General features: G+C 37.8%; 1 protein-coding gene across 23 annotated transcripts in view; it reads right to left on the bottom strand.

The window, feature by feature from the left end:
* The window catches only part of RyR (Ryanodine receptor), a 1,962,175-nt gene that overhangs the window by 206,638 nt on the left and 1,741,261 nt on the right, over window positions 1-14,276 (bottom strand). The window lies entirely within an intron of this gene.

The raw sequence follows: 14,276 nt of genomic DNA, 5'->3' as shown, positions 1-14,276 counted from the left end.
AAAATTAGTAAAATTTTGGACAATGGGCGTGGCACCGCCCACTTTTAAAAGAAGGTAATTTAAAATTTTGCAAGCTGTAATTTGGCAGTCGTTGAGATATCATGATGTAATTTGCCAGGAACGTTACTCCTATTGCTATATGTATGCTTAATAAAAATTAGCAAAATCGGAGAAGGACCACGCCCACTTTAAAAAAAATATTTTTTTAAAGTAAAATTTTAACAAAAAATTTAATATCTTTACAGTATATAAGTAAATTATGTCAACATTCAACTCCAGTAATGATATGGTGCAACAAAATACAAAAATAAAAGAAAATTTCAAAATGGGCGTGGCTCCGCCCTTTTTCATTTAATTTGTCTAGGATACTTTTAATGCCATAAGTCGAACAAAAATTTACCAATCCTTTTGAAATTTGGTAGGGGCATAGACTTTATGACGTTAACTGTTTTCTGTGAAAATGGGCGAAATCGGTTGAAGCCACGCCCAGTTTTAATACACAGTCTTCCGTCTCTCCTTCCGCATAGCCGTTAACACGATAACTAGAGCAAAAATCGACATATCTTTACGGAACTTAGAAAATTACGAAAAATGAAAAAAATGCCATAATTCTATACCAAATACGAAAAAAGGGATGAAACTTGGTAATTGGATTGGTTTATTGACGCGAGATATAACTTTAGAAAAAACTTTGTAAAATGGTTGTGACACCTACTATATTAAGTAGAAGAAAATGAAAGTTCTGCAGGGCGAAATAAAAAACCCTTGAAATCTTGACAGGTATTACATATATAAATAAATTAGCGGTATTCAACAGATGATGTTCTGGGTCACCCTGGTCCACATTTTGGTCGATATCTGGAAAACGCCTTCACATATACAACTAAGGGCTACTCCCTTTCAAAACCCTCATTAATACTTTTATTTGAGGCCAATATCGTACAAACACCTTCTAGAGTCACCCCTGGTCCACCTTTATGGCGATATCTCGAAAAGGCGTCCACCTATAGAACGAAGGCCCACTCCCTTTTAAAACACGCCCTTTTAAAATACTCATTAACACCTTTCATTTGATACCCATATCGTACAAACATATTCTAGAGTCACCCCAAGTCCACCTTTATGGCGATATCTCGAAAAGGCGACCACCTATAGAACGAAGGCCCACTCCCTTTTAAAATACTCATTAACACCTTTCATTTGATATCCATATCGTACAAACAAAGCCTAGAGTCACCCCTGGTCCACCTTTATGGCGATATCTCGAAAAGGCGACCACCTATACAACTACCTCCACTCCCTTTTAAAACCCTCATTAATACCTTTAATTTGATACCCATATCGTACAAACACATTCTAGAGTCACCCCTGGTCCACCGTTATGGCGATATTTCGAAACGGCGTCCACCTATAGAACTAAGGCCCACTCCCTTTTAAAACAATCATTAACACCTTTCGTTTGATACCCATATTGTACAAACGCATTCTAGAGTCACCCCTGGTCCACCTTTATGGCGATATCTCGAAAAAGCGACCACCTATGCAACTTCCACCACTGCCTTTTAAAACCCTCATTAATACCTTTAATTTGATACCCATATCGTACAAACAAATTCTAGGGTCACTCCTGGTCCACCTTTATGGCGATATCTCGAAACGGCGTCCACCTATGGAACTAATGATCACTCCCTTTTAAAATACTCATTAGCACCTTTTTTTTGATACCCATATCATACAAACAAATTCTAGAGTCAACTCTGATCCATCATTATGGCGATATCCCTAAATGGCGTCTACCTATAGAACTATGGCCCACTCCCTCATAAAATACTCTTTGATGCCTTTCATTTGATACACATGTCATACAAACACATTCCAGGGTTTCCCTAGGTTCATTTTCCTACATGGTTATTTTTCCTTATGTTGTCACCATAGCTCTCAACTGAGTATGTAATTTTCGGTTACACCCGAACTTAACCTGCCTTACTTGTTTTTGTATGAATTGTGGTTAATTTTGGAGCACTCGCTTGGTCCATAGAGCGATTTTTGCAGGGTTTTATTGGGTGTGCAGGTACAAAAAGCGTTTTTATTGTTATAAAAATGGATACAGTTAATTTTAATACATTTTTTATATTTACTAAAATCAAAATATAAATGGAGACCTAGAAATCAAGATAGTTAAAGATTTCTTTGAAAAAATGGTAAATGGTTACGATATAAAAATAGAAATTTCGCTAAAATTTACTATAAAATTAATCGTAATGAAATTGAGCGTTTCAAAGCTTTAAATATTATAAATAGAGGTTCACATACAATTTATTTAAAAAAATTCCATTGCTTAATGAAAGAGTTTTAATGAAACTTAGCTCACTACCCTGCAAAAATCTTTGGATCATGTGGTCCACTGGAGTACTTACCATTGTACTCCACTGTAATGCAGCAATTGACCAACTCATATTTCTACACGAACATGTTGTAAGCCGATCATTGCTCGTTTTTAACGATTGTAATCACTACGCTATGTTTTTTGGACTGTGGGTACTTCATGGATTACTCTGATGTAATGCGGAGCTGGAGCATATGGTCCCGTCCTAGGACATCGCAATGTTAATTGGACCATATTTTTTGTATGAATTGTGGCTAATTTTGGAGCTCTCGGTTGGTCCATAGCGAGTACTCCATACATGCATGCATGGAGTACTCGCGATTTTTGCAGGGGGACCAAGCGAGTGCTCCAAAATTAACCACAATTCATAAAAAAAATAAGACCCGATTAACATTGCGATGTCCTAGGGCTGGACCATCTACTCCAGCTCCGCATTACATCACAGTATTCCATGGAGTACCCACAGTCCAACAAACATCGTGTAGTGATTAGAATCGTTAAAAATACAATTATCGGCTTACAATATGTTCGTGTAGAAACATGAGTTGGTCCATTGCTGCATTACAGTGGAGTATAATGGTAAGTACTCCAGTGGACCACATGATCCAACGATTTTTGCAGGGTAAGACAAAACTTTTAATCGTAAGTGGGTAGAGACACACTCCTTCATATAAATCATAAGTTTGTCTGATTTCATGTTCAAATACATCGTCATAAAAAAATTTCAAGGTTTATCCTTCAGTTTTTAAAACCAATTTTTTTTTTTGTATTTTTCTACAATTTTTCAAATTTGACGAATTATTGTGAAGCACTTGTTACACTGGCACCCTGTGTTTTAAACTGTCTAAAGTTTAAATAGTTAGCTTTCAGTTGCAGTATAAATCTTTAAAATATCTTCATTAGTTCAAAAGTTATGATTTTTGCAAAGAAAAAACTCAAAAGGCGTCCTAGTGCCACGCTTCTGTTAGCAGCCATAATTTCGAAATAGTAAAAGCCTTCGTTTTTTTGGGAACCAGCATCAACACTAGCGACAACATCAGCACTGAAATACAGCGAAGAATCAATCTTGCCAATAAATGCTACTTTGGACTAGGTAGGCAATTGAAAAGTAAAGTCCTCTCTCGGCGAACGAAAATTATATTCTACAAGTCACTTATCGTACCCGTCCTGCTATATGGGGCAGAAGCATGGACCATGACAACAGCAGATGAAGTAGCTTTGGGAGTATTCGAGAAAAAAGTTTTTCGAAAGATTTATGGACCTCTACGCGTTGGCGATGGCGAGTACCGAAGAAGATTTAATGATGAGCTGTACGAGCTATACGCAGACATCCACATAGTCCAGCGAATTAAAACGCAGCGGCTGCGCTGGCTAGGCCATGTTATGCGAATGAAAGATGATGCTCCGGCGAAGAAAGTGTTTCTATCGGAACCCGCATATGGAAGCAGAGGTAGAGGGCGGCCCCACTCCGTTGGAAGGACCAGGTGGAAAACGATTTAAACTTCCTTGGTGTGACCAATTGGCGCCGGTTGGCGGAGCGAAGGAGCGAATGGCGCGCCTTGTTGGACGGCCATAACCGTTTAGACGGTTAAGCGCCAATTAAGTAAGTAAGTAATTGAAGCTCACGCTCAGTATATAATGTTCAGTTACACCCGAACTTAGACACCTTTACTTGTTTTTTTCTATGTTTGACTTTATATCATCGGTGAACTTTAGAAGAGCTGTGGTACAGCTGCAGTTAGTTGTTATTAATGAAGTAACTGATTTGATTACGCATTAGTCGTTCAAGAACCTTAGATAAGAATGGTAAGATGGCAATTGGCCTAAGGTCGCCATTGGGTTTCCTAACCGGAATGATTTTAGATTTTTTCCAGCAGTTTGGAAAACTCGACGGAAATAAAACTGTATTGAAAGCGTAAGTAAGGTAGATCTTTGGGAGTAAGCACTTCAAAAACTTCGGGTGAATCACATCGAAACCCGTGACATTAGATTTTATGCTAAGTATAGCTGGAACAATAGCGCACTCATCAACACTCTGAAAACTGAATTTAGACGCAGCTAAACTACCTTTTTCATTGTAACGGCCATAGCATATAAGTATTACTGTTACGTGCCGACATATTGACAAACTTTTCGTTTGAGTGGTTAATGTCCAGGGATTCATCATTAAAATTGTTTTAGCACTAATGCCTATTTCTGGAACACGTTTCCATATTTGCTGGGGCCTATGGCCGAGTTGAATTGGCTTTCATAAAACGCCGACTTTTGTTGTTTAATGGCTTTTGTTACTTCCCTTCTCTTAAATTTGAAATCATGGTATGCCTCCTCTGATCTACATTGCTTCCATTTTAGATACGATTTATTACGCTTAACAATGGGCTCTTTATTTAATGGTTAGACTATGGGCGGCTCTGGGAGCATTTTGAGTGCTCAAATAAGGGCACGTACTTTTCAAACTTTTTTTGATTGGAGGAATTCTTTCTGATCATCTGCTGATATTAGGGTATAGACTAATCTCCCCTATCTACTGAATCAACTTCCATCTCTATTTGGTGGTAATCAATATCTGCAAAATCACGATACGTAAACGAAATCAAATCATAGGATATATGTAATTCATATGTGAGAAATATAGGATCATGTTTAGAAAAGTTCGGCACTACTACTTGGTCGTACAAAAGTACCTTCGTTCCTGGATCTACAAAAATTACATCTAAAAGGGTACTACTGGTCCGTGTAAAATGTGTGGGTGATGTACAATTTACAGGTAGGAGACCGAGTGTTTGCATTGAAAGAGTGAGTTTAGTGTCAGTTAGCAAGTCACAATTTAAATCACCAGTTATGACTATATTACACTAGCTAAGTATTATATTGTAACGAATTTAGGGGAATTCCACTTATTCCAAACTTTCTGCTAACGTTCGAATCGCTAAACTGTTGAATAAAACACTCCAATATTCTGTATTGAAAAATGGTCTTTATTAGACTACTTTGAGTGTACTTCACAATAACTCTTACTTCACAACTAATTGCGTGCTGCTTTTATACTCTCTGGTTTCTCGTTCATCCATTTCTCCTAAGGTCTAGTAACCTCGCGAACCGCATGCTTGGTTACCAGCCATATATGTACATGTATATTTGTAGTTTATAGTCTCTCGCATAGCCATATGCGTGTGTGTATATGTGAGTACTACTTCGGCTGATGACTACATCTGTGTGTGAGTTATCTCTTCGTTGCCTTGTATGTATAGGGGTATATGATGATTAATGTGTTTATGTAGCTTGCTTTAATGCTTTTGTTGTTGTGCATTTATTTAGTGATGTGAAAATTCGCCACACTGTCCTCCACCGATCATACAAATTTCCTGATCTAAACGCTGCCAGTCTTTCCAAATGAACCACTTTAATTTTGGTTCGTGGTTTACCAATTACTTGTATACGGTAAACTACATCATTAATTCGTTTCACAACTTTGTATGGGCCTTCCCAATTACAATGCAATTTCGGTGACAAACCTTTTTTTTGTTGTGGGTTGTATAGCAGCACGAAATCTCCTTCCCGAAAACCTTCCGAATTAATTGCTTTATCATATCTGGCTTTCATCTTGTCACTCATAATCTTGGTTCGTTGTCTTACAAGACCATGTATTTCCCTCATCTCTTCCTCCAAGACACCAGTGGATTTCTTGGCATTTCTCTTTGCATCGGCATTTATCCCAAACTCCAAATCAGCTGCCAGTCGAAGGTCATTGCCAAAAATTACTTTTGCGGGGATTTGGCCCGTTGTCTCATGCACTGCCGATCGGTAAGCCATCAAGAATAATGGTATGCGTGTATCCCACTCTTTATGGAACTTGTTCACTACTTTCCTTAAGTGCTCCTCCAATGTTCTATTGAATCGTTCCACTATACCATCGGACTCAGGATGCAATGCAGTTGTCAGTATTTTTCGAATGCCCAATGTTTTACACATTTCATGGAACACAGCTGATTCAAAATTTCTCCCTTGGCCAGAATGTAACTCCATTGGTACACCATACCTTCAACCCAGTTGTTTATGAACAATTCTGCTCTTGTTTCCGCTACTTGATTCGGGATGGGATATACCTCTGGTCATTTGCTGAATTAATCCATAACCACTGGTACATCTTTGTTTCCGCAGTTGCTAGTAGGAAATGGACCCGCGACATCCATAACACTTCTGCTACTGTTTCCACTTCTTGATTCGGATTGCGTATACATCTGCCCATTTTCTGAAATAATCCATAACCACAGTATATATTTGTTTCCGCAGTTGCTAGTAGGAAATGGACCTGCGACATCCATGGCGATCCTTTCAAATGGCGCACCTGAGTTATATTGCTTCATCTGGCCATGCCTTCGGTTTTTTGCCCCTTTTGCTCTGCTTCACGCCTCGCAGTTGGCAATCCACTCAGTCACCGAATGACGGCAACCAACCCAATATAATGTCGTCTCGAGCGTCTTCGTAATTGCAAGATGGCCTCCACTTGGACCGTTATGTAGCTCACTGAGAACGTCGGGAATTCTTTCTTGGAACAACTATCAGTTTTCTCTTACTTTGACCATCCTCACTTTCCCGTACTCGATACAGGCAACCGGATATCAATTCTAAACTGTTCCACTGTACCCAATTTGACTTTGCAATAGGACTGTTTGCTGACATCTCTTCTTTATTTGGTTTTTCGTTTCGTTCGAGCCCTCGCATAACAGATCTGTATATTCTAGCGGACACTTCCTTAGTTGTTCCATGTCCCATTCATTCGAACACATTATAGTCGTAAGCCGGTCATGAGGAAAAGATCCTGACAGATTTGGCTAAAGATCTGAAAGGTCCTGCCAAGTTTAAAAAAAATAGAAAATTTACTAAACGTACTTCCACAATATCGAGAAATGTGCTTGAAGAAAAAACCGCTTGGAAAATATACTACTGAAGAAAAACAAACCTACCTTAAAAGGCAATTATTATTATGTTAATAAAGCTGTGGCAAAAAGTATGATGGACAAAATGAAGAAGTTATTGACGGGTGCTCGAATGAACAAATATCACAATTGAAGGGAATGCCGGCGAGCATAAAGAAGTGTAATATAAATCGGCAACAAGGCGACTAATATTATATGACAGGACATACAGGGCAATACGACTGGCAGCGGATATTAAGTATATTTAAATAATTTAAAACACAATTATGTAAGCCTCTTTTTCTAAGGCGGATGGTGTAGCATTATGCGTCATGCCCACCTATGCAATACATTTGCGGCATTACACATCATGAACTTCTATGCCAATGCATTTTTGTGAACCGACCACACGCAGTCATAGCATAATCATATTACAATATTATGCGACATAAATTACATTGACCCAACACCGCGGTAAGCCAACATCAATGGAATGGCGAATATGAAACCCTTGTCAGTTCACACCTTACTATTTTTTGCTTAGTCACTAACCCCGATCAATACACTTGCCGATCGTCAATGTTAGTTTGTCACCAAAATATTTACACACAACTAATTTACATCGTTTACTTTGTTAATGTGAATTACCCAAATATTCACATACAAACATTTTACATGGTTCATATAAATATCAATCTGCTGACTTTGCATACCATTAATACAAATCTACACATATGCATACCATTAATACAAATCTACATATATGCATACCATTAATACAAATCTACATATATACAAATCTACATATTTTTAGTTCGTAAGTATTAGAATAATTATGAATGCATAGGTTAAGAAATTATGTATAAAAGGGAAAGAACTTCTTTTAATAAAGACAATTACTATCTGACTCCCAAAGTGAGCAAATATTTTATTTTTGAATATTTAAACCTTTTCAATAGCCAGGGTTTTTCCTACAAGTACATTCGGTGTTGATTTATTTGCTGCTTCGACAACCCGAAATTTGTTTGTCCCACACTCTCCATCAACCTTTGCCCAGATGACTGCTTCTTATTTTGGTGGTATTTGTTGACTCTCTTCCACCAGCACTCGCTTATTGCTGTAGCCTTTCTCGTAGCCGAAATTAAGTGGCACATCCATGTTCTTATATCGCATCGTCTTGCTTCGCATATCGATCTTGATGCCTTGGTCGATTAAGAAGTCCACTCCAATTATGATTTCATTAACAATCTCTGCCACTATAAAATTGTGTAGTACCGTGACGTTCCCAATTGCTACTTCACATGCTACTTCTCCAATTACCTGGTTGTTGACTAAATCTGATCGAATGATGGAATGAGATGCACTCGTACATAGAGTCAGTAAACGTTCCTTTCTCCATATGTCCTCCGACAGTAAGATTGCTTGACCTTCTTCCAATTTGCGAGATAGAGATTATGGGCCATTCAATTGCGGGAGCCAGCTGTCGCCCCTTGTGGCTGACTCGCTTTAGTTTAACGATTGAGTAGATTTGGAGAGTTGCTCATCTCCTTCAGCTCTGCGTTCACGGCCACCCACATTGTTGGAACTATTAGGACCGGTGCTGCAATGACGTGCAATACGACCTGGGTTGCCGCACTTAAAACATTCATAACTCCGGCATTTTTCTGTTGTGATCCCTTCAGTGCTTCCAAAATTGTGTCTACCCAATCTGGCCTTCCGACTTCCACACTATGGGCGTTGTACGCTGGTTTACTCAATAGTGAGACAGTTTCCTGAGTCAGTACGTGGGATACTGTTTCAGCAAATGTTAGCTTTGGGTTTGCGTATGTAGCTCGCTTCGTTCCCACGTCACGTATGCCATTTATAAAGCTTTAGATTTTTACCCTCCCGGTGTATTCCACGGGTGCGTCCTCATTTGCTAGATAAGCCAATATTTCAACATTCGAGGCAAACTCCTGCAAAGTCTGGTTAGTTTTTGGTAGCGGTTTTGCAATTATATTTGCTAGATCTGTCTCCTGTGTTCGCTTCCGTACCGTCGTTCTACAGCAGCCATCAATGCTTCATAGTTGCTCCGCTCTCCTTCGGGAATCGTCTGTAAGAATTCGGCTGCTGGCCCCTTCAATGCTACGAATAGAGCTGCAAATTTATCTTCAGTATTCCAGTTGTTCACTGCTGCGGTCTTCTCAAACTGTAGCTTAAAGACCTGGAAAGGAACAGAACCGTCAAAGGATGGTGTCTTTACCTTTGGATTACACGCTGAAACTGCTGGGCGATTTATTTGCAATTCCTGTATACGACCTCTCAAAGCTTCTATCTCGGCATCAATTTTGTCCTCGAGTTGTATAATTTTTGTATCCTGTGCTTCCAGCTTTAATGTTACGCTTGCTTCCTGTGCTTCTTATTGCGAAGACATTTGTGCCACTTGCAATGATAAGCGCTCCTCTTGTGCTTCCGTCTTCGATGTTATTTGTGACGACATTTCTGAAAAACATGTTTCTTGTCGTGTCTCCTGTTATTCCAGTTGAGTTTCCATCTTGGATGTTATACGGTTCTTCTGGGATTCTAGTTGAGATGCCATATATATCTTCTGGGATTCCAGATGAGATGCCACTGTCGATGTTTGAGCAGATATTGCAGCCAATATGATGTTCAAGTCTGTGCTTTTAACTGGCTACGATGTTTCGGTTTTCTCTTAATTTTTGTTGTTGTCTCGTCCCCACCAGGATGAAAGACATCATCGTCCACATTAATTCCTTCCGACTCCATTGCCTCTCGCAGCCGTGCTTGCAGTTCGACCTTATTGCCGGTTGTATTCAATCCACGGTCCTCCAACTCCTTTTTCAGTTGCTGTATCCTTAATTCACTTAACTTTGCCATGTCCAAGTTGTATTCGAAATCTTCGGAATTTATTCAACAATTCCTCTTCTGAAACGAATTTAGGGGAATTCCGCTTCCCTTCTGCTAACGTTCGAATCGCTAAACTGTTGAATAAATAACTCCAATATTCAATAATGCAAAATGGTCTTTATTAGACTACTTTGAGTGTACTTCACAATAACTCTTACTTCACAACTAATTGCGTGTTTAAATCAAACTTATTACTAACTACTCAGCTTGTGCTGCTTTTATACTCTGTTTCCTCGTTCATCCATTTCTCCTAAGGTCTAGTAACTTCGTGAACTGCATGCTTGGTTGCCAGCCATATATGTACATGTATATTTGTAGTTAAAAGTCTCTCGCATAGCCATATGCGTGTGTATATCTGTGGTCACAAGCCATAACAGGCTAAGTCTAAAATCACGCCTTGGAAAAAGTGTTACAATACGCTTCAAATATCGAATATAAAAATCAAATATATACAAATATCACTCAAAACCAAAACTGCAAATATGGACCGTTACACATTTTTTAAATCAAAAGTCGTTAGTGTTTATTTAGTAGGTATAAAATCCTATCAAAAATTTATTTTGCGAATCATCTCATCTCGACCTAGGCGATTATAACTTGTGACCACAGATATGTGAGTACTACGTCGGCTGATGTCTACATCTGTGTGTGAGTTATCTCTTCGTTGCCTTGTATGTATGTGGGTATATGATGATAATGCTCATCACATCACTGTTACACACCATTGATATTAGCTGTATGCGTACTCGTATTATCAGCAGCTGATGGCCTGCGTTGCTAAAGCTGTTTTCGTTAGCCTATAATTGTAATTATGAGTTAGCGGTAATAAATAAATAAAATAAAGATAATCGTATTATCAGTGATTAAAGGAAGACGCAAGGAGAAGAAGAAGCAACTTGTACCCAGTTCTACGGTAATAACTCCATCCGATATGACCGAAAGACCCACAACAATGCCACGGCACTCTAAAGATGTTATGGATTTTACGATAAACATTTAATCCAGAAACGGTCTCGGTAATCGAGCTATGCTCATCGGGGAGACGCCGCCGTGAATATTTTGATTCTCCCAGTTTGGGAGGAATGCAATGCAACGAACAAAAGTAATCTCTAATTTCGGCTGCATTCTTCATCAAACAAAGCGGAGTATATATATATATTTTCGTAATTTCAGCTCATTTTAACAGCTAGAACCTTCAAATTTCACCAAATGCTTACGTATATAGCATATATTGTTCTCTGAAAAAATCATAGAGAGCGGTGGTATATATAATATATATGTATCTCATACAACCGATTGTTCAGATAAGAAACTTTTCGCAATATCTGCCCCATTTTAACAGCTATAAGCTTCAAATTTCACCAGTTACTTACGTAATTACCATATATTTTTGTGTGAAAAAATCATAGAGATCGGTGGTATATATAGTATATATACGGTGGTATATATAGTATATACATATATATCCCTAAAATGCATAGCGTACCATATAAGGTACGCCCTTTTACTTCATCATATCTCCTTCAAATTAATATGTACTCTTTTTTTATTTAGTCTATATTGGAATTAAAAAATCTAGCTTTTTTGTAAATATTATCACAGCCTTCAGAAATTTATAGTTAGTTGTCGGTGAGCAGTCGCAGCAAAAGGACGTGAATTTTGCAACAAAATCAAAGTGGGAATTTTATACCTCAATAAAATATATTTTGTGTTAAATAAATATACCAGGTAAGTACATTATTGTCTATTTTAGCGAATTAAAATGAAATGTAATCAAATGTAACGGTATTTATAGTTTATTGGCTTTTTTGCGTTTGTACCATATATGGTACTTCATGCATCTAAGCCAAATAAAAAATTGCACATTGTAAGTATTTTTATTTCCTTTTTCCAGCCTTCAGAAATTTATAGTTAGTTGTCGGTGAACAGTCGTAACAAAAGGACGTGAATTTTGCAACAAAATCAAAGTGGGAATTTTATACCTCAATAAAATATATTTTGTGTTAAATAAATATACCAGGTAAGTACATTATTGTCTATTTTAGCGAATTAAAATGAAATGTGTTCAAATGTAACGGTATTTATAGTTTATTGGCTTTTTTGCGTATGTACCATATATGGTACTCCATGCATCTAATCCAAATAAAAAATTGCACGCTGTAAGTATTTTTATTTCAGTCATGGATGAATATATAATTGGCGGAAAGAGGTATAATGCAGATGAAGTAGCAGATATGCTATGTGACGATTTCGAAGATCAGGTAGGATCAGATATACCCAAAAATGGAAATGTCTCTTTTGATGAAGATGAGCCCGAAGATGCATTCGACGATCTAATGGATGAAACACCAGGACCAAAGCGAATTAGAAATCAAGCCGAAATCGACTATGAATTATTGGATGAAGATTCGATTAGTGATTCATTAAAAAAAAAAAAAAATTTACGATGACGATGCGAACGTTTCAATGTTTGAAACCTCTAATGTCACTATTCCGGACAATGAACCCTTACCAATAGATTTATCTATATGGGCGAAAAAAGACATTCATTTAGACGTGTCCGTCCGTCCGTTCGTCTCTCCGTAAACACGATAACTTGAGTAAATTTTGAGGTAGCTTAATGAAATTTGGTATGTAAGTTCCTGGGCACTCATCTCACATCGCTATTTAAAATGACCGAAATCGGAATATAACCACGCCCACTTTTTCGATATCGAAAATTTCGAAAAACAAAAAAGTGCGATAATTCATTACCAAAGGCGGATAAAGCGATGAAACTTGGTAGGTGGTATGACGCAGAATAGAAAATTAGTAAAATTTTGGACAACGGGCGTGGCACCGCCCACTTTTAAAAGGAGGTAGTTTAAAAGTTTTGCATGCTGTAATTTGGCAGTCGTTGAAGATATCATGATGAAATTTGGCAGGAACGTTACTCGTATTACTATATGTGTTCCAAAAAAAAAAAATTTGCAAAATCGGATGACGAACACGCCCACTCAAAAAAAAATTTCAATATTCAATTTTTTACAGTATATAAGTAAATAATAGTGCAACAAAAGTAATTATATGGTGCAACAAAATACAAAAATAAAAGAAAATTTCAAAATGGGCGTGACTCCGCCCTTTTAAATTTGTCTAGAATACTTTTAATGCCATAAGTCGAACAAAAAATGGTAAGGGCATAGCTTCTATGACGATAACTGTTTTCTGTGAAAATGGGCAAATCGGTTGAAGCCACGCCCAGTTTTTATACACAGTCCACCGTCTGTCCTCCCGCTCGGCCGTTAACACGATAACTTGAGCAAAAATGATATGTTTTTACTAAACTTAGTTCACGTACTTATCTGAACTCACTTTATCTTGGTATTAAAAATGGGCGAAATCCGACTATGACCACGCCCACTGTTTCGATATCGAAAATTTCGAAAAATGAAAGAATGCCACAATTCTATACCAAATACGAAAAAAGGGATGAAACGTGGAGGTTGGATTGGTTTTTTGACGCAGCATATAACTTCAGACAAAACTTTGTAAAATGTGTGTGACACCTACCATATCATATTAAGTAGAAGAAAATGAAAAAGTTCTGCAGGGCAAAATCAAAAGCCCTTGGAATCATGGCAGGAATACTGTTCGTGGTATTACATACTGTTACAAATATTAGCAAAACTAAGGGGTGCTGCCATCTCTAGGCCGATGCTAAGCAGTAACGTGAATTCACATCAACAATTCAATCATTATGTATCTACATAAGCGAATCAATATTTGCGTCTACACATATATACGTATATGAGCAGCGGAGAAGAAATGCACGAACACATGCATATATCTTATCTGAGTAGTCACAAGAGAGGGCAATAATTTGGCCAAGTATTACTCAAATGAGAAATTATACATCTGTAGTTGTAGCTGAGAAATTTATAACTAAGTAAAATTCTGGAAGCGCCTTGAAGATGCCACGAGGAAATCACAGAGTATAAAAGCATCAGCGGTAGAGGCGCTATGGGCAGTTTTCGATTAAGGCGCTATCTAGCGAGCAATAGCAGTATTATTTTGAAAGAGTT

The sequence above is a fragment of the Eurosta solidaginis genome, chromosome 3 (genome assembly GCF_040869045.1).
Source record: "Eurosta solidaginis isolate ZX-2024a chromosome 3, ASM4086904v1, whole genome shotgun sequence".
Classification (NCBI taxonomy): domain Eukaryota; kingdom Metazoa; phylum Arthropoda; class Insecta; order Diptera; family Tephritidae; genus Eurosta; species Eurosta solidaginis.
This window is presented reverse-complemented; position numbering and strand designations above follow the sequence as displayed.